We start from the raw sequence: 27,032 nt of genomic DNA on the forward strand, positions 1-27,032 counted from the left end.
TTACTTTAAGTCTAATTTTAGTTACAGAGAAGATGGTGTTGTTTTAAAGGCTTGGACAAGGTTTTCTTTATTTCTTATTCCAGGAAGATCACTTAACAAATACGTGAGTTTTCTTAAATGATGAAAAGCAATGATGCCTTTGTCTGTGATAGTCCCACATGAAATTATTTCCAGCATGTGTTTTTTTGTAAATTTTCTAGTTGACCAATCTTTCCATTTCTCCTCTATATAATGACACCTACATAGCCTCATATTTTCAACATGCTGTAGGCCCTCCATGTGGTCAGATTCAATGCTCATCATACAAGATTCAGTGACATTGATCATCTGGGTCTTGTCCAGAGAGCCTGTTTTGAGGGGGTTGTAGTTCTTCTGCCACCACTCCTGGCCATGGTAGCACCTCATGGCCCCACAGCACAGCAACCTCTCAGAGACCACCCTCTTGGGGTCAACACCCCTGATGCTTTCATGATCTACTTTGTTAAATACTGCATTCAACTAGCCCCCAAAGTATCTGGAGTCACATAACCATGGGAGTTTCTTTAAGTCACACAACTGCTGGGAAATTTTTCCAAACAGCATTATTTGATCTCCCAGTAGTTATTGAGCAAGTCACTCCTGTCTCAGTTTCCCAGTTTTTTTGTTTGTTTGTTTGTTTTGGAGCATCAAAGGTAGGGAGCATCCCACTAGTGTAATTTTAATACAGTAAGGTAATGGATATTCGTTTTATGTTTGGAACAAACCCAGCATCTGAGTTGTGACTAAACCGTAGTGGGACGGTGATGATGGGGTTTGGGTAGAGGGATGTAAGCTGGTTAAAGCTTCCTTCCACCTAGTTCTAGGACAGTCAACCTCTGCTTTTTGAGGCTATGAGGCATGCATAAGCCATGTGTTCCTCAACCTCGATACACTGGCCTTATAGTTAGAAATTCATCCCAAGTTCTGGATTAGTGTCTTCTTTCCTGATGTTTCACTGCTGTAGTGAACGTTTTTTACTAAACCTTTTTAGGTATTTTATTGGAAATTTGGAAGTGGGCTGTTAATGTAATGCTATTTTTGTTCAGCTGTCTTCAAAAATTGAAAGCGTTTTCTCTATTTCTGAACTGAAATTTTTTCTAAGAATCCTCAAGATTCTTTATCTGGATGATAAAGATTTATATCATTTTCTCTTAAAAAAATTTCACCCTTGATTTATAGTGTGATTGAATTTAACTCTACTGGTCCCAGGTTTACAGAAAGCCATCCAGCACTAAATTGCTGCTTGCCCTTTCTCAAGGGTCATGGGGCTATCTCCACAGTGACATTGGTGAACTTGACTTTAGAGTTAGCTCCACGGGTAGCTTAGCACTAGCTTATTCAACCATGCCTGACCTCCCTGCTTCCCTTGCTCATTGCCCAAAATGTAATCTCTTATGTTAGCTCTTTTCTCCTATTTGCTCTTCATATTACCTTATGCTTTTTCTTCCCATGTGGCTACTCCCCAAATTCCCACACAATTGTACATTCTGGAAGCACTGTTTTTTAGTAACAAATTCTCCCCTGTTGTAACCTCTTCCCTGAATGCTAGAAAGAGGAAAGTGCTTTTATTTTCTTACTTTAATTCCTTAGTGATTAATAAGGCTATTTCAAACACATATCCTACACACACACACACACACACACACACACACACACACACACACATAGGCTTCACATTAGCCATTTATGAATTCATGGGATGGTCCATCTACTCTAGTCATTTCCATTATAAGGAGTGAGATTTTATAGAGAAATTGGCCTGTTTCTCAGCATAAAGAAGTATTAAAGGGATACTGAGCAAAAGTTAAACAGGCTCTATGATTCCTCCATTCAATTCTGATTTGAATGCTACATTCTTATCTACTTTAGTCCCATTTTGTGATGCTAATTTTTGTGCAGTGTGGCATTGGCAATAGCCCTAACTTTCTCTGCTGTCTTAAGCACTGCTAAGGACCTGAGTTCACTATTATTTATGTGTTAGTTAGCAATTACAACAATACTTGCTTGGATTGACCAAATAAAAAGTGGCCAGGGACCAGATGTATAGACTGACACCCCTACTCCTCCACTGCCAACACTCACACTATGAGTATGATTGGTTACTATCTTACACTCCTAATGTCATCGTACTTCAGAGCACCTATGGTAATACTATGATTTATGAGAAATACATATTTGGTCTTAGTCCCTGTTTCTGGCAGAGTTACTAAAACCCTTGGAATTTCCTAAGTGATGAGAGCCATAAAGGTGTCATTTGTTATGTTAATGAGGTGAATTTTGGAAAGTACCTAAGAATGGGGTCTGGTTGTCAGTAGTGCCAAACATGTGGTTAGAGGGTTGGAACTTTCAGTCCCACCTCTCAACCTCCAGGGAGGGGAGGGGGCTGGAGTTTGAATCAATCACCAGTGGTCAATGAGTTAATCAATCATGACTACGTAATTAGTGAAACTTCCACAAAAGCCCAAAAGGACAGGTTTCAGAGGGTTTACCAGTTGGTGAACACATGGAGGTACTGGGAGAGTGGCACGTCTGGAGTGGCGCCCTTTCCCCATACCTTGCCCTGTACTTCCCTTCAATCTGGCTGTTTCTAAGTTATATTCTTTTATTAAAAAACTGGTGATCTAGTAAGTAACATGTTTCTCTGAGTTCTGTGAGCTGCTCTAGCAAATTAATCAAACCTAAGGAGAGAGATTATGGGCACCTCTAATTTATATCCAGTTAATCAGAAGTATAGGTAACAACATGGATATGTGGCTGGCTTTTGAAGACCAAGAAGGAGGGAGTCTCTGGAACCTCCAATCTGTAGCTCATCAGTCAGAAGCACAAGTGATAATTGGGCTTGTGATTGGCATCTGAAGGGGGGCAGCAGTCTTGTAGGACTGAGCCCTAACCTGTAAGATGTGATGCTATCTCTAGTTAGATAGTATCAGAATTGAGTTAAATTTCAGGATACCCAGATGGTATCAGGACATTTCTTGCTTGGTGGTGTAGGGGAAAACCCTCCCTCCACACTTTGGCATTGTTGATCAGAACTTTTAAACATACTTTTGCATTCTCTTTCTTGGCAGAAATTCAGTGACTGGATGCTGGTTAGCTGAGAACTTTAGTAAGGGACAACTTTGGTTTGACTCTCCACACCTCCACTTGGATATTTGCCGTCCTGGCTGAAATAGAAGTCTCCATTACCTTGATGGTTAATCACCCCCTCCTTCTTGAAACTTGACTCTCTTGCTTTCCATGACACTATACTCTCATGGTACACCACTCACCAGTAGGACAAGTTTTTCCATCTCTTCTTCCTTAAACATTGGTGGTTGTTGGGGTTTGGAAAGTGATGACCGTGTCTCTTTCCAATGTGGCTTCTGAACAAATGAAGAAGTAGACACAAGATGCACGTAGAGATCAGCATACCCATTTTATTATGATAATGCTGAATTGGAGAATGCAGCCTGAGACCACAATTGGATGACTCAGTCTTTTGACAGACTTGGATGGCCTTCTTCACATAGTTGCAGACAGTGGAGCAGGAAACCCTCAAACCTCCCCTGGCAGGGCAGAACCTGCCTTTGCAGCTTCCTGCAGGAGATGTGAGAATATGTACCAATGTTATAGGCCCAGTATGTATGAAGGTGAAAGAAGATTGGACCTTGGGCCACACTTGTGCAGGACACGTTTTACTCTTTACCAAGCTGATAAATCACTATTCCTTCCTTGAACACCTCTCTGAAAGTATGTGTGAGATATATTTTTAACTTTGTAGGTTGTCCAGTCTGATATGCAGATATCCTCCAAATATCTGATTAATTCCCCTCTTTGTTCCCCAAGAAATAAGTCATCAATCCTTCATACACTCTGGATGTTTGTGACTGCCCCAACCGTAACTTCTCATGTTTATACCTAAACCTTGATGATGGTTTCCTTAGAATTTTTATACTTATGTAGTACTCTTTCCAAATTTTTATTCACATGATAAACTTTTTAGCAAAAAAATTGATTACAAAAAAAGTGTATAGAAATATTTTTTAGATTTAGAAAACAGATATGATATGAGAATATTTCTTCAACTTAAGAAGCATGCATTCTCTAAAATTATATATATATACTTAGAGATGTATAAGGAACTTTTCTTGTGAAAGCATACCATTCTTTCCTAGTGACCTTTGTACTAGGATTTCAAATGGAAATAGAATTGCATCAGGCCTCAGAACATTGGCATTAATGAGGCCTTGTATTTTAATGAGTCTGAAGCTTAGTTTGGGAAGAGTATTCTGAAATCTGGAAAGATTTGTGATTCTCAGTTAGAAAGTCTGATAAAACTTCTAGAATATTTTTGGTATTCCCAAATGAGTCTCAGCTGTGTTGGGGAAAGTGTTTTGAATGGCCCTTTTTTTTAAGACTGAGAAACTAAATTTTTTAAAAAAGATTTTTATTAGAATATAACTAACATACAATATTACATTAGTTTCAGGTGTACACCACAGTTATTCAAAACTTGCATACCTAGGAGTGACGTCACAGGAATGGCGGCAGTGGGGCGCACTTTTTGAGTTCTCTTCCGGATCTTATCACAAACAGGACATATACCCCATCAAAGGACTCTCTGCTCATCACGCAGAATAGCTAAGAGACTCGTGCAAGGATTACTTGCAGGTGGGCAAATTGGGCGAGCAGGGGAAGAGGGAAGGGAGCGGAGTGGAGACACGGCCCACATCCGAGGCTGTGGTGATGCAGGGGATCCCAGGACGGAACAGAGCACACAAAAGCCAGGAGGTGGGCTCTTTGCCTGCATCCCACAGCTGATCTCTCCCACCGAGGGGGAAGCATATCCAGCATTTGAGGCAATAACCTCAGCTGATACTCCAGTGGGGCCCTAGGCCGGACAAAGGACACAAACTCCATACCTGGGCCCCTCCCCCCTGCTCTTCCAATCCTACCCCCGCCCTTCCAGACTTCCAGAGACTTAAACTGGCCCCTGAACTGAGGAGTAGTGTCAGATTACAGAGGAGCCTTAGTGCTCAGGCTCTGGGAAGACTGGCGGGCAGCTCTGACCCAGGGAAGAGGCTGGAAAGTGTGATTTTTTCTGGGCTAGGAGAGGAGAGACTCCTCCAGCCCCAGCCACCACCTTTTCTGGCCTGCGGGAAGAGTGTGACACGGCTGGGCTGGGAGAGAGAAGACCCCTCCATCCCCAGCTCCCACCCCTTGTAGACTGCCTAGGGCGGGGCAATTACAACTGCGGAGGCACTCCCAGGGATCAGCAGTAGGCGGCAGATGCAGCTCCTGGCTTTCAGCAGCTCAGAAATCTCCCTCCTGCCACACACACACACACACACACACACACACACACACACGGAAGAAGTGCCCTAAGACTCAGGAGAACTGGACACAGGGCTGGTGCTGCTAATCTCAGTGCGCATATGTGCAGGCAAGAGCAGAAACTGCACTGACTTTGTAAAAACTACCATCCAGACCCCTCAGCCCCCCGCATCTAAATCTGCAGTCCCAACGTCACTCTGGGTACCAGGTGACCAGCTCTGCCTGCACAATACACAGGGGACTCTTTGGTACAGCAGAGGACAACCTGGAGATTACTTGGTGGGCTTAAGCCAAGATTGGCGCTGCTTTTTGTTTTGTTTTGTTTTATCGTTATATCTTTGATATCTTTGCCTGTGTTGAGTGGAGGTTGTCGGTTGTTTTTACATGTGAATGTATTTGATTTTTTCTTTGTTGTTGTTGTTGTTGTACTTGGTGACTTGCTTTGTTCTGAAATTGCCCTACACCAGGGCCCAGCCCAAGAGGCACAAGATTCAGCACACCCAGAGGCCAACTCCAGACCAAACCAGAGTACTACCAGGTTTGATCTACAAGTGACACACCCAGAGGGAATGCTCTACAGGCACAAGAGCCCATAAAGGCCAAGCCTCATTTAAGCGGTCAACCCTCACGCAGCAGAACACCCTGTGGTGGGCAGAGCCAAGTCTCACAACTAGTCAGCCTAGGAGTTAACCCCACCTACTCAAGCGAAAAGCAATTAAAGATCTTCTTTAACAGGACAATATACACAATGCAAGAGTCACCTTTGGAGCACACGCAGAGGAGAAGAACGAAGTAGTGCAAGTCAAATATAAAGGACACATACTACATAAGATAACCCAGCAAGAACTAAGAACTCTAGGGGATCTACCTAATACATCAAAGCAAACACAGAGAGTCAGCCAGAATGGGGAAACAAAGAAACATGTCCCAAATAAAAGAACAGAAGAAACCTCCAGAAATGGAACCAAATGAAACAGAGGTAACCAACCTATCAGAGACAGAGTTCAGAACACTGATGATAAGAATGTTTAAGGAGCTTAGAGACGACATCAAGAAGGATGTAGAAATCATAACGAACAACCAGTTAGAACTAAAGAACACAATTACTGAAATAAAGAACTCACTTGAAGGAATTAACAGCAGGTTAGATGAAGCAGAGGATCGAATCAGCGACTTAGAAGACAAGTTAGCAGAGATCACCCAAACAGAACAACAGAAAGAAAAAAGAATAAAAAACAATGAAGATGGTTTAAGAGACCTCTGGGATAACATCAAGCACAACAACATGCACATCATAGGAATACCAGAAGGTGAAGAGAGGAAGCAAGGGATTGAGAACATATTTGAAGTAATAATGTCTGAAAAATTCCCTAACCTGATGAAGGAAACCAACATACAAGCCCAGGAAGTGCAGAGAGTTCCAACCAGGATAAACCCAAACAGGTCCACACCAAGACACATTATAGTTAAAATGGCAAAGGTTAAAGACAAAGAGAGAATCCTAAAAGCAGCAAGAGAAAGACAGAGGGTTACATACAAGGGAACTCCCATAAGACTATCAAATGACTTTTCTACAGAAACATTGAAGGCCAGGAGGGAGTGGCAGGAGATACTCAAAGTGATGGAAAACAAAGGCCTACAACCTAGATTGCTTTATCCAGCAAGGCTATCATTTAAAGTTGATGGAGAGATAAAGAGCTTCCCAGAAAAGAATAAGCTAAAGGAATTTATTACCACCAAGCCAGCATTGCAAGAAATACTAAAAGGACTTCTGTAAATAAAAGAAAGATGAAAACAATCTAACTACAAATTTAAAAATGGCAATAACTATGTACCTATCAATAATCACTTTAAATGTAAACGGATTAAATGCTCCAATCAAGAGATGTAGGGTGGCTGAGTGGATAAGAAAGCAAGACCCTTGTATATGCTGTATACAAGAGACTCACCTCAGATCAAAAGACACACACAGGCTGAAAGTGAAGGGTTGGAGTAAGATATTTCATGCAAATGGAAATTAGAAAAAAGCTGGAGTTGCAATACTTATATCTGATAAAATAGACTTTAAAATGAAGAACATATTAAAAGACAAAGATGGGCACTATATAATAATAAAGGGATCGATCTGACAAGAGGACATAACCTTAGTAAACATCTATGCATCCAACATATGAGCACCTAAATATATAAAACAGATATTGATTGACATAAAGACAGAGATCAACAGTAACACTATCATAGTAGGGGATTTCAACACATCTCTGACAACAAGGGACAGGTCTTCCAGACAGAAAATCAATATGGAAACAACAGCCTTAAATGATACATTGGACCACTTGGATTTAATCAATATTTTCAGAGCATTTCACCCCAATGCTGCAAAATACACATTCTTCTCAAGCACACATGGAACATTTTCCAAGATAGACCATATGTTAGGCCACAAAACAAGTCTTGATAAATTTAAGAAAATTGAAATATACCAGTTGTCTTCTCTGACCACAGTACTATGAAATTAGAAATGAACTACAGGAAAAAAACTGGAAGACACACAAATTCATAGAGGCTGAATAACATGTTACTAAATAATGAATGGGTCAAGCAGGAGTTCAAGGAAGAAATCAAAAGGTATCTCGAGACAAATGAAAATGAAAACACGACAACCCAAAATCTATGGGATGCCGTGAAACAGTCCTAAGAAGGAAATTCATAGCATTGCAGGCCTACCTGCAAAAGAAACAAGAAACATCACTAATCAACAGTTTATCTCCACACTTAAGGGATCTGGAAAAAGAACAGCAAAATAAGCCCAAAGGGAGTACAAGGAAGGAGATAATAAAGATCAGAGAGGAAATAAATGAAATAGAAACCAGAAAAACAATACAAAAAACCAATGAATCCAAGAGTTGGTTCTTAGAGAAGATAAACAAAATTGACAAACCTTTAGCCAGACTCATTAAAAAAAGAGAGAGAGGACCCAAATTAATAAAATCAGAAATGAAAGAAGAGAAGTGACAACAGACACTGCAGAAATACAAAAAATTTTAAGAAATTACTATGAGCAACTATATGCCAACAAATTTGACAATCTGGAAGAAATGGACAATTTTCTAGAGGTGTACAACCTTCCAAGGCTAACTCAAGAAGAAATTGAAAACCTGAATAGACTGATTACCACCAGGGTAATTGAATCAGTAATCAACAATCTCCCAACAAACAAAAGCCCTGGACCAGATGGCTTTACAGGAAAATTTTACAAAACATTCAAAAAAGAATTATCACCTATTCTCCTCAAGCTCTTCCAAAAAATCCAGAAGGAGGGAAGACTCCCAAACACTTTTTATGAAGTCACTATCACCCTGATCCCAAAATCAGACAAAGACACCACAAAAAAAGAAAACTACAGGCCAATATCGCTAATGAACATAGAAATAAAAATCCTCAACAAAATATTAGCAAACAGAATTCAGCAATACATTAAAAAGATCATACACCATGATCAAGTGGGATTCATCCCTGGTATGCAAGGGTGGTTCAACATCTGCAAATCAATTAATGTGATACACCACATTAATAAAATGAAAAATAAAAATCACATGATCATATCAATAGATGCAGAAAAAGCATTTGATAAAATCCAGCAGCCATTTATGATAAAAACCCTTAAGAAAGTGGGAATAGAAGGATCATATCTCAACATACTAAAGACCATATATGATAAACCCACAGCTAACATCATACTCAATGGGGAAAAGCTAAAACCATTCCCCTAAAATCAGGAACAAGGGAAGGTTGCCCACTTTCTCCACTTCTATTCAACATAATTTTGGAAGTTCTACCCACAGCAGTCAGACAAGAAAAAGAAATAAAAGACATCTGAATCGGTAAGGAGGAAGTAAAATTGTCATTATATGCAGATGATATGATACTATATATAGAGAACCCTAAAGACTCCACCGAAAAACTATTAGAGCTGATAGATGAATTTAGTAACGTAGCAGGATACAAAATTAATATTCAGAAATCAGTTGCATTTGTATATACCAATAATAAAACATCAGAAGGAGAAATTAAAAAAGCAATCCCATTTACAATTGCTCCAAAGACTATACAATACCTAGGAATAAATTTAACCGAAGAAGTAAAAGATCTGTACTCAGAAAATTATAAGACACTGAAGAAAGAAATGAAAGAAGATACAGATAGATGGAAACACATACCTTGTTCATGGATAGGAAGAATTAATATAGTTTAAATGCCCATACTGCTTAAGGTAATATACATATTCAATGCAATTCCTATCAAACTACCAATGACGTTTTTCACAGAAATAGAACATATAATCCTAAAATTTATATGGGACCATAAAAGACCCAGATAGCCTCAGCAATCTTAAGAAATAAGAACAAAGTGGGAGGTATAACAATACCTGGCATCAAATTATACTACAAGGCTACAGTAATCAAAACAGCATGGGACTGGCATAAAAACAGACACATAGATCAATGGAACAGAATAGAGAGTCCAGAAATAAATCCATGTCTATATGGCCATTTAATCTATGACAATGGAAGCAAGAATTTACGGTGGGGTAAAGACAGTCTATTCAATAAATGGTGCTGGGAAACCTGGACAGACACATGCAAAAAAATGAAGCTGGACCACCTCCTTACATTATATACAAAAATAAATTCAAAATGGCTTAAAAACTTAAATGTAAGATCTGAAACCATAAAATTCCTAGAAGAAAATATAGGAAGAAACTTCACAGACATTACCCGGAGTAAAATTTTTACTGATATATCCCCTCATGTGAGGGAAGTAAGAGAAAAAATAAACAGGTGGGATTACATCAAACTAAAAAGTTTTTTTCACAGCAAAAGTAACCATCAATAAAACAAAAAGGGATCCTACTGAATGGGAAAAGATATTTGTCAATGATATATCTGATAAGGGGTTAATATCACAAATTTATAAAAAACTCACTCAACTCAACTCCAAAAAAACAAACATCCCAATTAAAAAATGGGCAGAGGACATGAAGAGACATTTTTCTAAAAAGGACATACAGATAGGAAACAGACATATGAAGAAATGCTCAACCTCACTAACCATCAGAGAAATGCAAATAAAAACCACAATGAGATACCACCTCACCCCAGTCAAAATGGCTACCATCAATAAATCAACAAACAAGTGCTGGTGTGGATGTGGAGAAAAGGGAACACTTGTACGCTGTTGGTGGAATTGCAGATTGGTGCAGCCACTATGGAAAACAGTATGGAGGTATCTCAAAAATCTGAAAACGGAACTACCTTATGATCTAGCAATTCCACTCCTAGGTGTCTATCCAGAGAAATCCAAACCTCCAATTCAAAAATATTTATGCACTCCTGTATTTATTGCAGCACTATACACAATAGCCAAGACATGGAAACAACCGAAATGCCCATCGGTAGATGACTGGATCAAGAAACTGTGGTACATTTATACAATGGAGTATTACGCAGCCATAAAGAAGAAAGAAATCTTACCATTTGAAACAACATGGATGGACCTAGAGAACATTATGTTAAATGAAATAAGTCAGACAGAGAAAGACAAATGCCATATGATCTCACTTACATACGGAATCTAAAGAAAAGAATAAGTGAATGAACTGATCAGGAACAGTTTTGGAGGCATAGAGGAAAAACTGAGGGTTGCTAGATGGGCGGGGGGGTGGGGATAAGGGGGAAGGTGAGGGGATTAGAAAACAGTCGGTAACCACAAGATGGCCACGGGGTTTTGAAAATTAATTTGGGGAATGTAATCAATAATGTTGTAAAGATTTTGTAGGGTGTCCGATGGACATGTGTCCCATTTGGGAGACAGTGGAAATGTAATGGCTCTGTGCGATGTCAGGGATAGTGGATGAGGTGGGGGTTCACACAGTGTGAGGGATATAAATGATAAACATCTAAGTATTACTTTGTCTTGTGCACCTGAAACTAATAAAAAAACAAAAACTTGCATACCTAAAGAAGTGATCACAGTGATAAGTCCAGCTACCATCTGACACCATAGCACACTCACAATATTACTGACTATATTCCCTATGCTGTACATTACATAACCACAAATTATTTGTTTTATACCTAGAAATTTGAACCTCTTATTCCCTTTCACTGTTTCTTCCCTTTAAAAAAATTAATTACCATTGACAGTCAACATTATTTTATATTAATTTCAGGTGTACAGCATAGTGGTTAGACATTGATATAGTTTAAGAAGTGATCCCCTGACTAGTCTAGCACCCACCTGACACTATACATAGTTATTACCATATTTTTGACTCTATTCCTTTTGCTTTACAGCCTGTGACTATTTTGTAACTAACAATTTGTACTTTTTAATCCTTTCACCTTTTCCACCCTGCCCCCAATCCTTCTTCCATCTGGCAACCATCAAAATGTCCTCTGTATTGGACATGAACAGAAACTTCTCCCAAGAAGACATATAACAGATATATGAAAAAATGCTCAACTTCACTAGCTATTAGGGAAATGCAAATCAAAACCACAATGAGATATTACCTCACACCTGTTAGAATGGTTATCATCAACAAGACAAATAATAAAAAGTGTTGGAGAGGCTGTGGAGTAAAAGGGACCATTATATGGTATTGGTGGGAAGGTAGTTTGGTGCAACCACTATGGAAGGCAGTGTGGAGGTTTCTCAAAAAATTAAGAACAGAATTACTATATAACCCAGTAATACCTCTCCTGGGTATCTACCCAAAACCATCTGAAAACATTTATCCGGAAAGATATATATGCTCTGATGTAAATATGCATCATATTTACAGTGGCTAAGACATGGAAACAACCAAAGTGTCCTTCAATAGATGATTTGATAAAGAAGATGTGGTATATATACACAGTGGAATACTACTCTGCCATAAGAAAAGGTGAAATAGTTCCATTTTCTACAACAAGGATGGATCTTGAGATTATGCTAAATGAAATAAGTCAAACAGAAAAAGTCGAGAACCACATGACTTCGCTGATATGTGGGATGTAAAACTGAAAGCAACAAAGGAACAAGGCAAACAAAAACTCATGGACACAGCAGTTTAATGGTGAGGGAGGAAGAGGAAGGGGGATGGTAGAAGAGGGTAAAAAGGGTCAAATATACGATGATGGAAGGAAAACTGACTCTGGGTGGTAAGCATACAATGTGATATAGAGATGATGTATTATAGAATTGTACACTTGAAACCTATGTAATTTTACTAACCATTGTCACCCCAATAAATTTAATTAAAACAAAATCTCTATGAGTTTGTTTCTGTTTTGTCTGTTTGTTTATTTTGTTCTTTAGATTCCACATATAAGTGAAATCACATTGCATCTGTCTTTCTCTGTGGATATATTCCACTCAGCACAATACCCTCTGGGTCCTTCCATGCTACCGCAGATGGTGGGAACACATTCTAATCCATGGTCGAGCAATATTCCGTTGTATATATGTACCACCTTCTCTTGATCCATCAGTGGACACCCAGGCTACCTCCACATCTGGGCCATTGTACATAATGCTGCAATGAATATATGGATACACACATCCCCTCAAAGTATTGTTTTGGGTTTCTTTGAATAAATATCCAGAAGTGGGATTACTTGGTTTTCTGTGTCTCTTGTTATAGCCTCTGTTTTAACGTCTATATTGTCTGGTGTAAGTATTGCTACTCCAGCTTTTTTTGTTTTTTTTTGTTCTATTTTCATGAAATATCTTTTTCCATCCCTTTACTTTTAATCTGTGTGTGTCTTTTGATCTGAAGTGAGTCTCTTGTAGACAGCATAGTAAAGGTCTTGTTTTCTTACCCATTCAGCCACACTATCTTTTGATTGGAGCGTTTAATTCATTTACATTTAAAGTAATTGCTGATGGATATGCAGTTATTGCCATTTTATTGTTCGTATTATTTATTTATTTATTTATTTATTTATTTATTTATTTATTTATTTATTTATTTTAATCTTAAAACAGCCTCTCTAAGAATCCTTGGAATACTGGATTGGTGGTAATGAACTCCTTCAGCTTTCTCCTGTCTGGGAGAATGTTGATCAGTTCTTTGATTCTAAATGACAGCTTTGCTGGATTGAGTAATATTGGTTGTAGGTCCTTGCTTTTCATCACTTTGAATATTTTGTGACAATCCCTTCTGGCCTGCAAACTTTCTGTTGATAAATCAGTCTTATGGGAGCTCCCTTGTAGGTAATGAAAGGTTTTGCTCTTGCTGCTTTTAAGAGTCTTTCTTTGTATTTAACCTTTGGCATTTTAATTATGATGTGTCTGGGTGTGGGCCTCTTTACATTCATCTTTTTTGGGATGCTCTGTGCTTCCTGGTCTTGTATGTCTATTTCCTTTGCCAAGTTAGGGAAATTTTCCATTATTATATCTCCAAATAGGTTTTCAATTCCTTGCTCCCTCTCTTCTCCTTCTGGTACTCATATGATGTGAATGTTGGTATGTTTGGTGTTGTCTCAGAGAACCCTTAAACGCTCCTCTTTTTAAAGATTCTTTTTTCTTTTTGCTGTTCTGGTTGGGTGTTTTCTGCTACCTTATCTTCTAAATCATTGATTTGGTCCTCTGCTTAAACTAATCTATTCTTTTTTTTTTTTTTTTTTTAATTACCTGACTTTTTTTTTTTTAATTTATTGGGGTGACAATTGTTAGTAAAATTACATAGATTTCAGGTGTACAATTCTATACTAATCTATTCTTGATTCCCTCTAATGTATTCTTCATTTCAGTTATTGTAGTCTTTATTTCTGATGGGTTCTTTTTTATGTTTTCTATCTCCATTTTTATGTTTCCTATCCTTTTGTTGAAGTTCTCCCTGAGATCACTGAGCATCCTTATTACCAGTGTTTTGAACTCTATGTCTGGTAGATTGCTTGTCTCCTTTTTGTTTAGTTCTTTTTCTGGAATTTTGTTCTGTTCTTTTATTTGGGACTTGTTTCTTTGTCTCCCCATTTTGGCTGCCTCACTGTGTTTCTATTAGGTAGGGCTGCTATGCCTCCCAGTCTTAATAGAGTGGCCTAATATGTAGGTGTCCTGTGGGGCCCAGTGGTGCAGTCTCCCTGGTCACCAGAGTCATCTGCTCCAGGTTTGTCCCTCATGTGGGTTTTGTGTGCCTTCCTGTTTTAGGTCATTCTTTGTTGCTATTTGCATGTCAATGGCAGGGATTTACCCTCAGCTGATTGGTTGTGAGGACTGGCCATGACTGTAGTGGATGAGTTGTTGTGCAGGGGCTGACTTTATGGAGCAGGATTCACTTTAGCAGGGTTCTGGTGTCTGCTGAGTCTGCCCTTTGGGTGTGTCATTCTGAGAGGCAGCCCCATAGTGTTCTGGCTTGGTCAGAAGCTGGTGACTAGGCATGCCAGCCCTGGGGCCTCACCGCTGGCCAATTTCATCCACAGCCTGTGACCTACTTGGGGCCACCTGGCTGAGCCACAAAGCAGTTCTCAGATGGCTGCCACCCACTCTCGGCTTGGAGGTACCTTGAGAGGCCAAGCTGCACACCAAGGTTAGCAGTTGCTAGTATGGGACTTAGGGCTGGTCGTCCGGAGGTACAGGACACACCAAAGACAGATGCTGCTTGTTTGGGTTTCGTGAACCTTTGAGAGATTTTAGGAAAGACCACACCATGATCTCAGACAGGATATTTGTATGAAAAAGCCACCAGAAACAGCTTGGGTGGGGCGGAAATTTGAGTGGGGCAGGGTCTCAGGGAATCTCCAGAGTTGGGTAGGTGAGCAGTATTAGCCAGGTGGATAGAGACTCAGATATGTCAGCCTCCTCTGTCTGCATTACAGGAGGTGGCAGGGCTCAACAAAGAAATAATGGCCTCTGCCAGCTCCTTTATTAGAGAGAAAGCTGCCCCTTCAGCCCTCACCTTGCAGCCAGACAATTCAGTTCCTCCCTGTATGTCCCTGGTGCCTTTCAAGCTGCTGGCCCCCCCCCACTGGAGCTCAGAGAAAGTGAGTCCATTAATGAGTAATTCCATACACAGTCCCTTTAAGAGGAGCCTCTGGGACTCCAGCCACCCTCCATCTCACATAGCCAGAATCTCTGCTGGTTTTCACAGCCAGAAGTTGTGGGGACATCTCTCCCTTGCACTGGAACCCCAGCCTGGGGAGCCTTGTGTGGGACTGGGCCCCCTTGCTCCTCCCAGGTGGACAATTACAGCTGAGTTATCACTCCCGATTTTTAATGGTCACAAGAAGGTGTGGGACCAGCCCATTTGCATCTCTGCCCCTCCTACCAGTCTCAAAGTGGCTTCTGAAACTGAATTAAGTTTTAACCTCTTTGTTTATAAGACTTTATTAAAAAAATCTCAATCCTGAGTACATCCATGCCTGAGTAGGACTTGAGCCATCTCCTTTGTGTTGGAAATGCCCTTCCCAGTGAGAAGTTCTTCTCTTGACATGCAGCAAGATAGAGACCTGCTTTGCACTGGGAACAAAAGGAAGGACAATTATGACACTTTAGGCTTGGATGGCAGGAAATTACTGAGTGTATGAATCAACATTTAATGAGCTCCTCCCATGTGCAGAGAATGATTCAAGCCCCATGGGGAATACAGAATACTTTATTAGTTCATGTTCTCTTCTGCTTGTCAAATGCTTGTTTTCTGATTGGGAAGTTAGCATAAAAGGAGAAATTTTTGTGGGTCACTGTATTAGTCTGTCAGGTAATATCCTCAGATGTGGGTTAATATTCTAATTCCTGAAACATATATGTCATCTACCCAACCTGCAACACCACTCAACTTCTTGTAGTACTCAGGGTTTCCTCCTAGATTCATGGATGCTTTCTAGATGAATCATAAGAACAGGTAGCCCACCTGAGTGTCTCTTTTACTCTCTTAGTTGGGAAAATATCTGCAGTCACTAGGACTGAGTCTGACATTCCAGTGCCTGACCCAAATCCAAAGTCTACATTTCACTTAGTTGCTAGATGCTATACGGGTTGTACAACTCCTCTTTTCCCAAGAAATCCATTAGAACATTGACATACACACTAAATAATTTACCAATTTCTTCATTCATTTAAGAGTATTCATTGAGCATCTTTTATGTCTGACCACAGGGTTACAAAGATCAGTAATACATGGTTTCTGACTTTGAGACACCAACTATCTAGTGAGGGGAACAACACAGAAACCAGCAGTGACAGGACAATTTGATGGGTGAGTTAACAGAAGTATGTACATAGGTGAAGGAGTCAGCTGCCTGGGGATGAGAAAGATAAGTGCAACACTTTGTCTTTGTCTTAAACCACATTTAGGGAGTTTTCCATGTGGAAGAGGAACCTAAAGAGAGGGCTATGTGCTCAGAAATCTTATAATTATTTAGCCTGTCAGAGCATTGTTTCTTTGGGGGTAGATAAATAACAAGTATTTAATTTAGAAACTCATAAATACTCAGAATGGCAGGTTTTCTTCCCAGTGGACTGAGGTCCCTGAAGAAAACGAGAGGAGAAGAATGGTTCTTATCTAGAGAAACATTGCAAAATCAAATGAGCTCAAGACACTTTCATATTTATGCACTTGGATACTTGTTTTTCACATTAAGTTTATTTATCAAGTTCTAACTTAAAATTGCTTCAAGGCCAAAATATTTCTTTGGTTGTGCGTATGTTATTGAACTGGGACAACATGATTAGCATAATTTTGGTTTGACCATATCTTTATTTGATTTTTCTCTCTCTCTTCCAGGATTATACTGAGTGTGAGCAGCCAGACCGAAACCTCTGATACGGCCAAGAACAAGGACTGGGTGAGCCAAGAGTGAAGGGGCAAAAGATGTTAGATGACTGTGTGGCCAAGCCAACAGCATATTTGTCCTCATTGCCATGAATGATTGATGAATTCTGTGGAATAGGGGAACTTGGTTGAATGAGTGGTTCTATTCTAAACTAACCATGCTGCAGATTTGTGTGGTCAATAGCCACCCAAATTTTGAATAGACTGAGCCACCCAGGGAACAGAGGAACCTAGAACTTGGTGCTGTTTTGGCTTTCTTTGTGTTGTATGTGTGCTGTTGTTTATTTTAAAACATCTTTCTCATTCCTGAGATTTCTCTTCACTTTTCTATTAAAATAGAAATCCTTGACATAAGTGTATAGGTCATTGGATCTTGCTGAGGGGAAAAGAATGGAGAACTTACTATTTACTGCTTGTTATCATGAAACATAGTTAATATTTTGGGTGGTGAATAAAGTGGATGGGCTAACACACTTGCAAGTGAACTTCTTTGTTCTAAATGTGTTAGTTGAGATGGGAACATAATATGTCAGAGTATTTATGAATTAGTTTTGCTTTGGAAAAGGTGCTAAGGACTGCAAGGGTAATATCAGCAATAAAAATTTCTAAATTTCTACGTGAAATATTTTTCCAGCCCTTCCATTTTCTGTACCTCTAAGCACTTTTTATTTACCCTGCATGATTATAATGATACTCCATAATCCCCTCCTGTTTCTAAAAACCACAGATGAAAATTGCTATCAATAACTGATGGTACCTAGCATTTAAAAATGATACATTTTGGCCATTCTTTCTCTTATGTTTATTGGGGCAACCATAACTTCTACTCCCTAAGAAAAACTAATAAAGAGAATGAGAAATAGGAATCAAGGCACCAAAACATTTGGCAAGACCTGCAGTGTGAATACATATATACGTTTTTGGATCAGATGATACATTATTAGAATAACTCTACATTTATTAATTCAATTCCTATAATAACTGTAACCACCAATATATAACCTCCAATTTTTAGATGAGGAAACTGAAACCCAAAGATTTTAATTTACTTGCCCAAGACCCATTAGAGTTGCTGGAGCTTGAATTCAGGTACTCTGTGCTCTCAACTATTATGCTACAAATAACTTTCAATTTTAGTGGGGAAAAAAAATCACTTTCCTTGATTGAGTTTAATTGGTAAAAAATAATTACCTTATAAAATCTATTTTTATTTCAGTTCTTCTAATTTTATAAAAATGACTGATTTAAGTGTGCTTACAGCTACTGTACTTAGTTTCAAAGATATGAAATCAGGTGGCTGTACTCATAATGAACTAAGCAACTGTACTGAGACTCAGATGAGTAACAGTTGGCGGGACCTCACATCTAGTACTGGGCCATAATAAACATGCCCCCTGGCTGAACTCAGACATTTGAAACATTCAGTCTTTGCATATTAGCAGATTCCTGCTTTGTTCACACAAGATATTGCATAAAGTACAACGCAAATATGCATGATATTTTTCAGAGGGAGATTGTATTTGGGGGATATTTCATCTTCAGGTGATGTTCAATTGGACATTGTTAGGTATTTAGTAAGAACAAATGAAAACTTTCATATACTATGTAAATTAGAAATTAACAAAAACAATACAATAAGAGTGGCTATCACAACTCCCCTAAAAAGAGAATATTGAATAGTAAATAATAAAAGGTGCTATGATTGGATGCTTAGGTTCAAAGACCGTCTGACACATACTAGCTATGTGATATTGAGGTCTTTTAACCTCTGTGTGTCTGACTTAGTTATGCATATTTCATGCATAAAACGAGGATAGCAATGGCACCAATATCATACAGTTATTGTGAGGATTAAATCAAATATATTAAAAACATACACGGAGTGCTTGGCACATAGTAAGATCTGAGTAAATGTTAGCAATGATTTCATTCCTGAGAATCTGTATTATGGATCATTGTTTGTCTTAATTGGGTGATAAGTGACTTCAACCATTAAGAACTTACTGTGTTTCCCTGAAAATAAGACCTAACCAGAAAATAAGCTGTAGCATGATTTTTCAAGTTGCTTGTAATATAAAATAAGTCCTAATGCGTCTTTTGGAGCAAAAATTAATATAAGACCTGGACTTATTTTCGGGGAAATACGGTAGGGCTTATTTTATATTACGAGCATCCTGAAAAATCATGCTAGGGCTTATTTTCCGGTTAGGTCTTATTTTCAGGGAAACATGGTATTAATGAACCATTTGTTTATACCAGCTATGAATACTCAACTAATTAGATAGCTGATCATGTATAAATATGCTTACAGAGTGAATTGACATAGCGTGTGGCTTATAATACAATTCAAGGGGTATATTCCCTCAGATAAAGTTCTATGAATAGGTGAGATTACAATAAAGCCAGAAATAAATTGAATCAGTGTATACAGAAAGGGAAAATAAGATAACTTTGGGGAAATGCAATTTGTTTCATGTCAGACTTTTGTCCAGGGCTAGGCTAGTTCTAGAGTCACTTCCAGCTTTAATGATTTTAATCTATATTCCACTGGATAGGCAGGCATTTTAAGCTCAAAGATATTTTGGCTTAGATGATGATGATAATTTATAGGTCTTAAAAATCTCTCTGAGCTGTCCCAGAAAAATATACTTCCAGTAGTGCTAGTAATATGTCAGCAGTCTATGAGAAATATAATAGGCCTGTTTGTCTGTTAAATCCCTTAATTAAAAATGGATTAGGGGTGTCTGTACCAAAAAGGATTACAATGTTCCATATTTTGTGCATTGGTAATCAGTCCACTTTAAAACTTCAGACTAAATTTTAAATGCTGCATATTTTATCTGCTATTCATTAACATTTGCAAATGGTTACTAAATAAAAATAAATAAATGAATGAAAAACACAAGAAAGGTTTCATATGCCACAAGTGTGTTCTGAAAAACCTGGCCAAGTCTCCCAAAAATTCGTACTACTAATAGAAAGTATTAAAAATAATAAACTTTTATAGAATTCTTGCTTTATTATACTTCCATGACTTTTACAGAAATGCTTGCCACATGTAACTTAGAATCTTTGGGTCTTAGTCAGTATATTGATTTTTTTCATGTATTAGGAAGCTACACCAACACCCAGGTGAGAGATAGAACTCCTGTCCACTTGAATATCCCAGGATTAATTTTAGATAGCTGTGGATTTATAGCTCCTGGCCAGATTATAGGCAAGCATCTGGAATGCAAAAGTAAAGCAATTTCTGTGAGAAAATTGAGCCCTATACTGAGGGTGAGAGTAGGCTGGTGCGTTGTAGGACATCCCGGACTTGGAATGTGCACTACAGGCCCTTCCAGAGTGGCTTCAAGACTTCTTTTCCAGGCTCTAGTATTGTTGTGTCTCTTCACATTTTAACTCTTGCCATCTTATGGGTGTGGGGTACATTGCTAATTTGGAGAAGAGAGAAACTAAGAAACCATTCACAGCATCTAAGCTAATGCTCCATAAACATTATTTTTGAAAGGAAAGATGAGGACTAAGTTTTACCAAATTAAATTTGTAATGGAGAAAGTGGCCTGCTGATCCTATTGTTTGCATGTATTCTTTGGTAGACAGAACAGAACAATGAAGACTTTTTTAAATACTAAGCTGTTTGCATACTTAAAACTTGTGTGAAACATTGACAGCCTAGGTCTAATAGACTCATCTACAAAAGGGAAGGAAGCAGAAGTATGTGATTCAATGAATAGAGAAACTGACTCAGGACTGTTGTTTACTCTCAGGGATCTAAAAGGAATATTATCTAATTTTCTTTAGTGACTCTATATGCACTGGAAGGGAAAAAGTGTCCCTTTGCTGTCACAGCATTGCAATGCTTCTTTCCATGTGTAATTATATATTATCACTTTGTATATACACTACTGAAACAAGGTGACAAGGGTGATCTGACAGTGAAAAACCAAGGAAAGAGAAAAAAATCCAACAATTTTCTGCCTACTTTGTGTTAGGAGTGTTTTTATCTTTTATTTTAGTATATTCTCAGTGTAAAAGTCTAGTATATTTCTCACACGTAGTAAATTAACACTATTGGCTGTATGTTTTTAGTTCAGAAAATATTTGTATGGGATAAAAATTATTATCGTATGCAGTGAGGCTACTACTAATCCAATTTTACAAATGAAGGCACTGAGGCTAAGAAAGATTGAGTAAACTGCTGAAGATTTCATAGCTAGTGTTTGATTCGGAGAGACTGAATATACCAACAGATAACGAGACCACATATACAAACTGAACTCTGATCCACAACCTGCAGCAACCAGCCCAGGAAGCCAAACCATTGTCTGCAATAATGCAGGCTCACAAATATTTGCTCTTATAGTTTCTTCTACAAATTTTAGCTTTTACATTTATATCTGATGCATTTTGAGTTAATTTTGTGTATGGTGTTAGGAAGGGTCTCAATACATATATATTTTTAATTAAAGTTTATTGGGGTGACAATTGTTAGTAAAGTTACATATTTTTTTTTGCCTGTGGATATCCGTTTATCCCAGCAGCATTTGTCGAAGACTATTTTTCCTCATTGAATTGTCTTGATACCCTTGTTTAAAATCAATTGACTGTAAATGTGAATTCTTTTTTTCTGGACTCTCAATCTATTCCATTGATCTTATACATCTAACCTTGTTCTGGTACCACACTTACTTGATTACTATAAGTTTTGTAGTAGGTTTTGAACTTGGGAGATGGATGCCTTCCAAATTGTTGTTCTCACTCAAGACTTTTGTTGCTGTTATTTGTGTATTCTGGGTCCCTTGAATTTTCCATATAAATTGTAGGACATTTTTGTTTGAAATATTTGTATCTCTAGTCATAAGAGATATTGATCTATAGTTTTCTTTACTTGCAATGTCATTGTCTGGGGTTTTTCTCAGTGTAATACTGGTCTTATGGAGTGAGTTGGGAAGTGTTTCCTCCTCTTCTATTTTTTAGATGAGGTTGTAAAGAATTGTGAAGTCTTCCTTAAATGTTTAGTAAGAATTTACCAGTGAAACTATCTGGGCTTGGGATATCTTGTAGGAAGTCTTTTTCATTACTAATTCAATTTCTTGATTTGTTATAGGTCTATTCAGATTTTCTGTTTCATTTTGAAGAGTTTCAATAACTTGCGTCTTCTAGGAATTTGTCCATTTCATCTAATTATTTAATTTGTTGGCACATAATTTTTATAGTATTTTATTACACTTCTTATGTCAATAGTGATGTCCCCTCTTTCATTCCAATTTTTAGTAATTTGAGTGTTCTTTTTTCCTGACCAGTATAAAAGTTTGTTAATGTTTTCGATCTTTTCAAAGAACCAAATTTTGGTTTTATTAATTTTCTCTATTTTTTTTATTCTCTATTTCATTAATTTCTTACTTCTGTTTGCTTTAGGTTCAGTTTGTTCTTTTTTCCCAGTATCTTTAAAAGGAAGCTTAAGTTATTGCTTTGAGATTTGTCTTTTTTTAAATTTAATATAGGTATTTATGGCTATAAATATTCTTCTAAGCACTGCTTTAGATACACTTCATAAGTTCAGGGACGTTGTGTCTTAATTTTTATTTACCTCAAAATATTTTTTAATTTCACTTCTAATATTTTCTTTGATCTGTTGGTTATTAAATGTGCACTCTTTAATTTCCACATATTTACGGATTTCGTCAATTTCTCTTTATTATAGATTCCTAATTTAATTTCATGTCAGTTGGAGAACATACTTGGAGTTATTTCAATCTCTTAAAAGGTACTGAAGGTTGTTTTATTGCCTAGCATATAGTCAATGCTAGGGAATGTTTCCTGGACACTTAAGAAGAATATGTGTTCTGCTGTTGTTGGTTGGAGTGTTTTCTAGATATCTGTTAGATTAGATTGATTTATACTGCTGTTCAAGTCTTTTTACTTGTTGATCTTCTGTCTTTTTTGTTCTATCCATTATTGAAAGTATGGTATTGAAGTCTTAAATTATTAATGTTGATGGATTTTCCCCTTTAATTCTGTCAGTTTTTGCTTTATGTATTTTGGGACTTTATTGTTAGGTAGCATATATATTTACACAGTTATATTTTTCAGATGGTTTGACCCTGTTGTCACTATAAAATGTTCTTTTTTATCTCTAGTAACATTTTTTTGTTTTAAGTTTATTTTGGCTGATAGCAATATAACCACCTTGAGTTATTGTGTGGGATTACTTGCTTTCAGCCTAAATAACTCCCTTTATATTTTTTGTAAGCTTGGTGTGCTTGCAATTAATTTTCTGTTTTGGGAATGTATTTTATGTTAATTTTTGAAGGAGTTTTGCGTAGTATAACATTCTTAGTTTCTTGGTTCACAGTTTTTTCCCCCTTTCAACATTGAAAATGCCGTTCCATTAATTTCTGGCCTTCATTGTTTTTGATGTGATGCCACATGTTAATTTTATGGTGGTTTTCTTGTTTTATTCTCTTGAAGCACTCAAGATTTTCTCTTTGTCTTTAGTTTTCAACATTTTTACTATGACATGTCTGGGTGTGTGGATTTTTTTTGCCTTTATTCTACTTGGAGTTTAATAACTCCTTGGATGTGTAGTGTTTTTTTTTGTTGTTGTTGTTGGTTTTGTTTTTTTTAATTCTTTGAGGAGTTTTAAGCCATTGTTTCTTCAAAAAAATTTTTTTGTACTTGTTTCTTTTTGTTCTCCTTCCAGTATTCCAATTACATGTATGCTGGTGTACTAAATGGCATTTCACATTTCTCTGAGGCTCTGTTTATTTTCTTCATCCCCTTTCTCTCTGTTTTTCATATTACATAATCTCTACTGATTTATCTTCAAGTTTGCTGACCGTTTCTTCTGCCAGATCAAATCTACTGTTGAGCCCCTTTAGTAGAGTATTTCGTTTCAGTTATTGTACTTTTCAATTTCAGAATTTCTATTTAGTTCTTTTAAAAATATAATTTCCATCTCTTAATTGACATTCCCTATTTAATGAGACATTGTCATCATAACTTTCATCACCTCTTTATTTCATAGCAGTTGCTATAAAGTTTTTTTCACTACATCGACATCTGGGTCCTTTTCAAGGCAGTTTCAGTTGTCTGCTTTTTTTTTTTTTGGTTTTTGCTCTGCATGAGTCACACTTTTTTGTTTCTTTGCATGTGTCATTCATTTTTCTTGAAAACCAGACATTTTAGATAATAATTTGTAGTATCTCTGTATTTAGATTCTTCCTCTTTCCCCCTACTCTATGGAGCTTGTTTTGTTGTTTGCTTTTTCGTTTGTTTAGTGACTTTGTTGGAATATTTTAATAAAGCCTTTTTCTTCCTCTAGGGCACTATTTGACTGTGTCTTTCCATTATCTTTCTATTAATCTGTCTGCCTATGTTGGTAACACACCTAGTTGTTAGGCTTCACTGATTGCTCTCTTGGTTTTGAAAATACCATTGGGCATAATGTTCTATGTCTGATCCAATTAAATTTGGGCCCCTTTGAAACGGAAATTTTTGTGGTTCATCTTTAAGGTTTGTTTTGACCCCAGGAAGGCTCTTCCTAGCTGTGTCTTTCCCTGGTTCTCTCTGATAAACTTCTAGCTGATCTATGGTTCATCTTGTTGCTCTGTGGAGCTACTGGCCTGTTTGTAACTCACCATCAGAATCCCCATTGTTTTTGATAGGACCCTTAGATCTGAACTTCCCACTTTTAGTCCTAGTAAAGTCAATTCCCTTAGAGAGGACTTTGGAACTCTTCATTCTTACAACTACAAATATCTTAGAAAAAACCTCTGCACCATTGCTCCAGATTTGGGGGAAGAGATAGCAACCTGCTTTTCTAAGACACTCCTGATTCACAAGCAGCATGCTGGGCATGGGCCATGCCTCTAGGTCTTCTCAGGCTGTCTTTCCTGGCATGAACACTATGACCTGTGAGTGAGATAGAGCGATATTATTGGTCTGCTACACCTGGGTAGAACTTTTGCCTTATGAATGTGTGTTGGGTAGAGGAAGAGAGGCTCAAACATCTGAATTGTTTTTCCCTGGAATAGGGCTTCTGCAACATGGAGTTGTGGAGGTAGGGATGACAAATTTCAGCAGCGTGTCCATCCAGAGGAGATACTGCAGTCCTTGGCTAGGAATTTAATAGGAAAGAGAGCCCTGTGTTCTTGGCTGCTCTCACCCAGAATGGGCTTTCAGTCACACTGAGCTGGAAGAGAGAGATGGAGCAGGTTGTGGTTCAAATGCCACAAACTCTCATTCTTGTTACTGAGATTTAGTAGATTTTCTTCAGCAAATGTTTCTCAATTTCCATTTACTGTTAAGACAATTTCTAGAGAGTTTAAATGGTATTTTAAAAGTATTCTGTCATATGGGATTAATTATGGTTCTTTTGCTAGGGATTATGTCTGTGGAAATCTTCATGCTGCTTTTGTAGATGTTATCCACGTCTAGTCCTTCTTGATTTATCTCTTTTCATTTTGAGCTGCCCCAATCTCATTGATTAGTCAGTCCTTCTAGGTGCATTCCCATTTTAAGTCATTGTAAAATATATTCACTTGGCTTCTCCCAATATAGTCTATCCACTTATAAATTGATCTATAGGAGATTTTTATAAAGATTGAAGATGTAGCTTCATGAAATGAGAATATATAAACACTTAATAATTCAAATATCTTGCATTATGTGGTCATTTTTCCTTGAATAATATGATGCTACTGAGGTTAATTTACTTGATTAAAGATACAGCTGAATAAAGAGGAATCAGGTTCTTCCTTATCATGGTCTTTTCAAAAAGTTCTTGAGAGAGTAGAAAAGATTTTAAAACCTAAAATGAAACTGGAATCTATAGTCTACAGATATATTTCTTGTATTGTTGACACAGTCCTATGGTTCATGAGCCTGTAAAATGATCAGGAAGAGCATTCAAATAGAAAGGAGAAATGATCAAAAAAGATGTTGGAGGAATACATCAGTTAGGTTATAGCTGTGTAACAAAACTCAGTGGCTCTACACAGTAATTAATTAATTATTTATTTTTTTACTCTGAAAGTCAACTTATCTAGGCTGAGCTTAGCTGAACAGTTTTGCCATTCTTGGCTGGGTTCATATTCATGTCTGCAGTTAGTTAGAGGTGGCTCTGCTCCATGTATCTCTCATTGTCCTCTTCCTAACAGGTAGCCCCAAGATGCTCTTCTCATGATGGTGGGAGGGATGCAAGAGAGTAGTGGGAAACATGCAAGGCCTCTTGAAGCCTAGGTTTGGAACTGGGTGCTGTAACTTCTATTTCATTGTTCTGGCCAAATAAGTCACATTGGGTATGGAAATATACTTTGCTTTAATGGGAAGAACTGAAAACTCACATAATGGTGGAAGTAAAGAATTAAGGTCAATAGTGCAATCAATCTACCACAATGAGTTAGGGAAAAAGAGAGTTTTCCCGGTTCAGTTAATTCTGTGAAATTTAAGTTAAGAGTTCCATTATTATTAGAGCCGAAGAGAAAGGAACAACTTTTGCAAAAGATACTAATTCTGTGTTGTTGAGGGGAGGTGTGCAATATAGAAAACTTAAGAAGCATGAGGTAGAGCTCACCAGTTATCGTACAAGTAAGCAGACAGGTCCTTACAATGTGCCCTTTCATGATAACAAATGCTTATTTTGTGCTTTCTTATGTGGCCATCTTTTGTATGGGCATAGAGCAGATTAGTCTGGAAAGCAGATAACTAACTAAGCATTTCTATGTCTCAGGAAGTTTAGTCTTTACTTTTCTCAGGAATGTGCAGCATCAGCAGGTTTTGTTTGTCTTTAAAATGGGGAGGATTCTAGTGAAGCTGACTAGTTCCTCTACAAATATCTTAAAACTGTGGAACTTTCCCTCTGGAATTATTATATGTGAAT

General features: G+C 37.7%; 1 pseudogene; it reads right to left on the reverse strand.

The window, feature by feature from the left end:
* On the reverse strand, positions 1-24,892 carry LOC109439871 (ATP synthase subunit s, mitochondrial; annotated as a pseudogene).
* Positions 24,893-27,032: the final 2,140 nt, after the last annotated feature.

This window comes from Rhinolophus sinicus, linkage group LG02, assembly GCF_036562045.2.
Source record: "Rhinolophus sinicus isolate RSC01 linkage group LG02, ASM3656204v1, whole genome shotgun sequence".
In the NCBI taxonomy this organism is placed as follows: domain Eukaryota; kingdom Metazoa; phylum Chordata; class Mammalia; order Chiroptera; family Rhinolophidae; genus Rhinolophus; species Rhinolophus sinicus.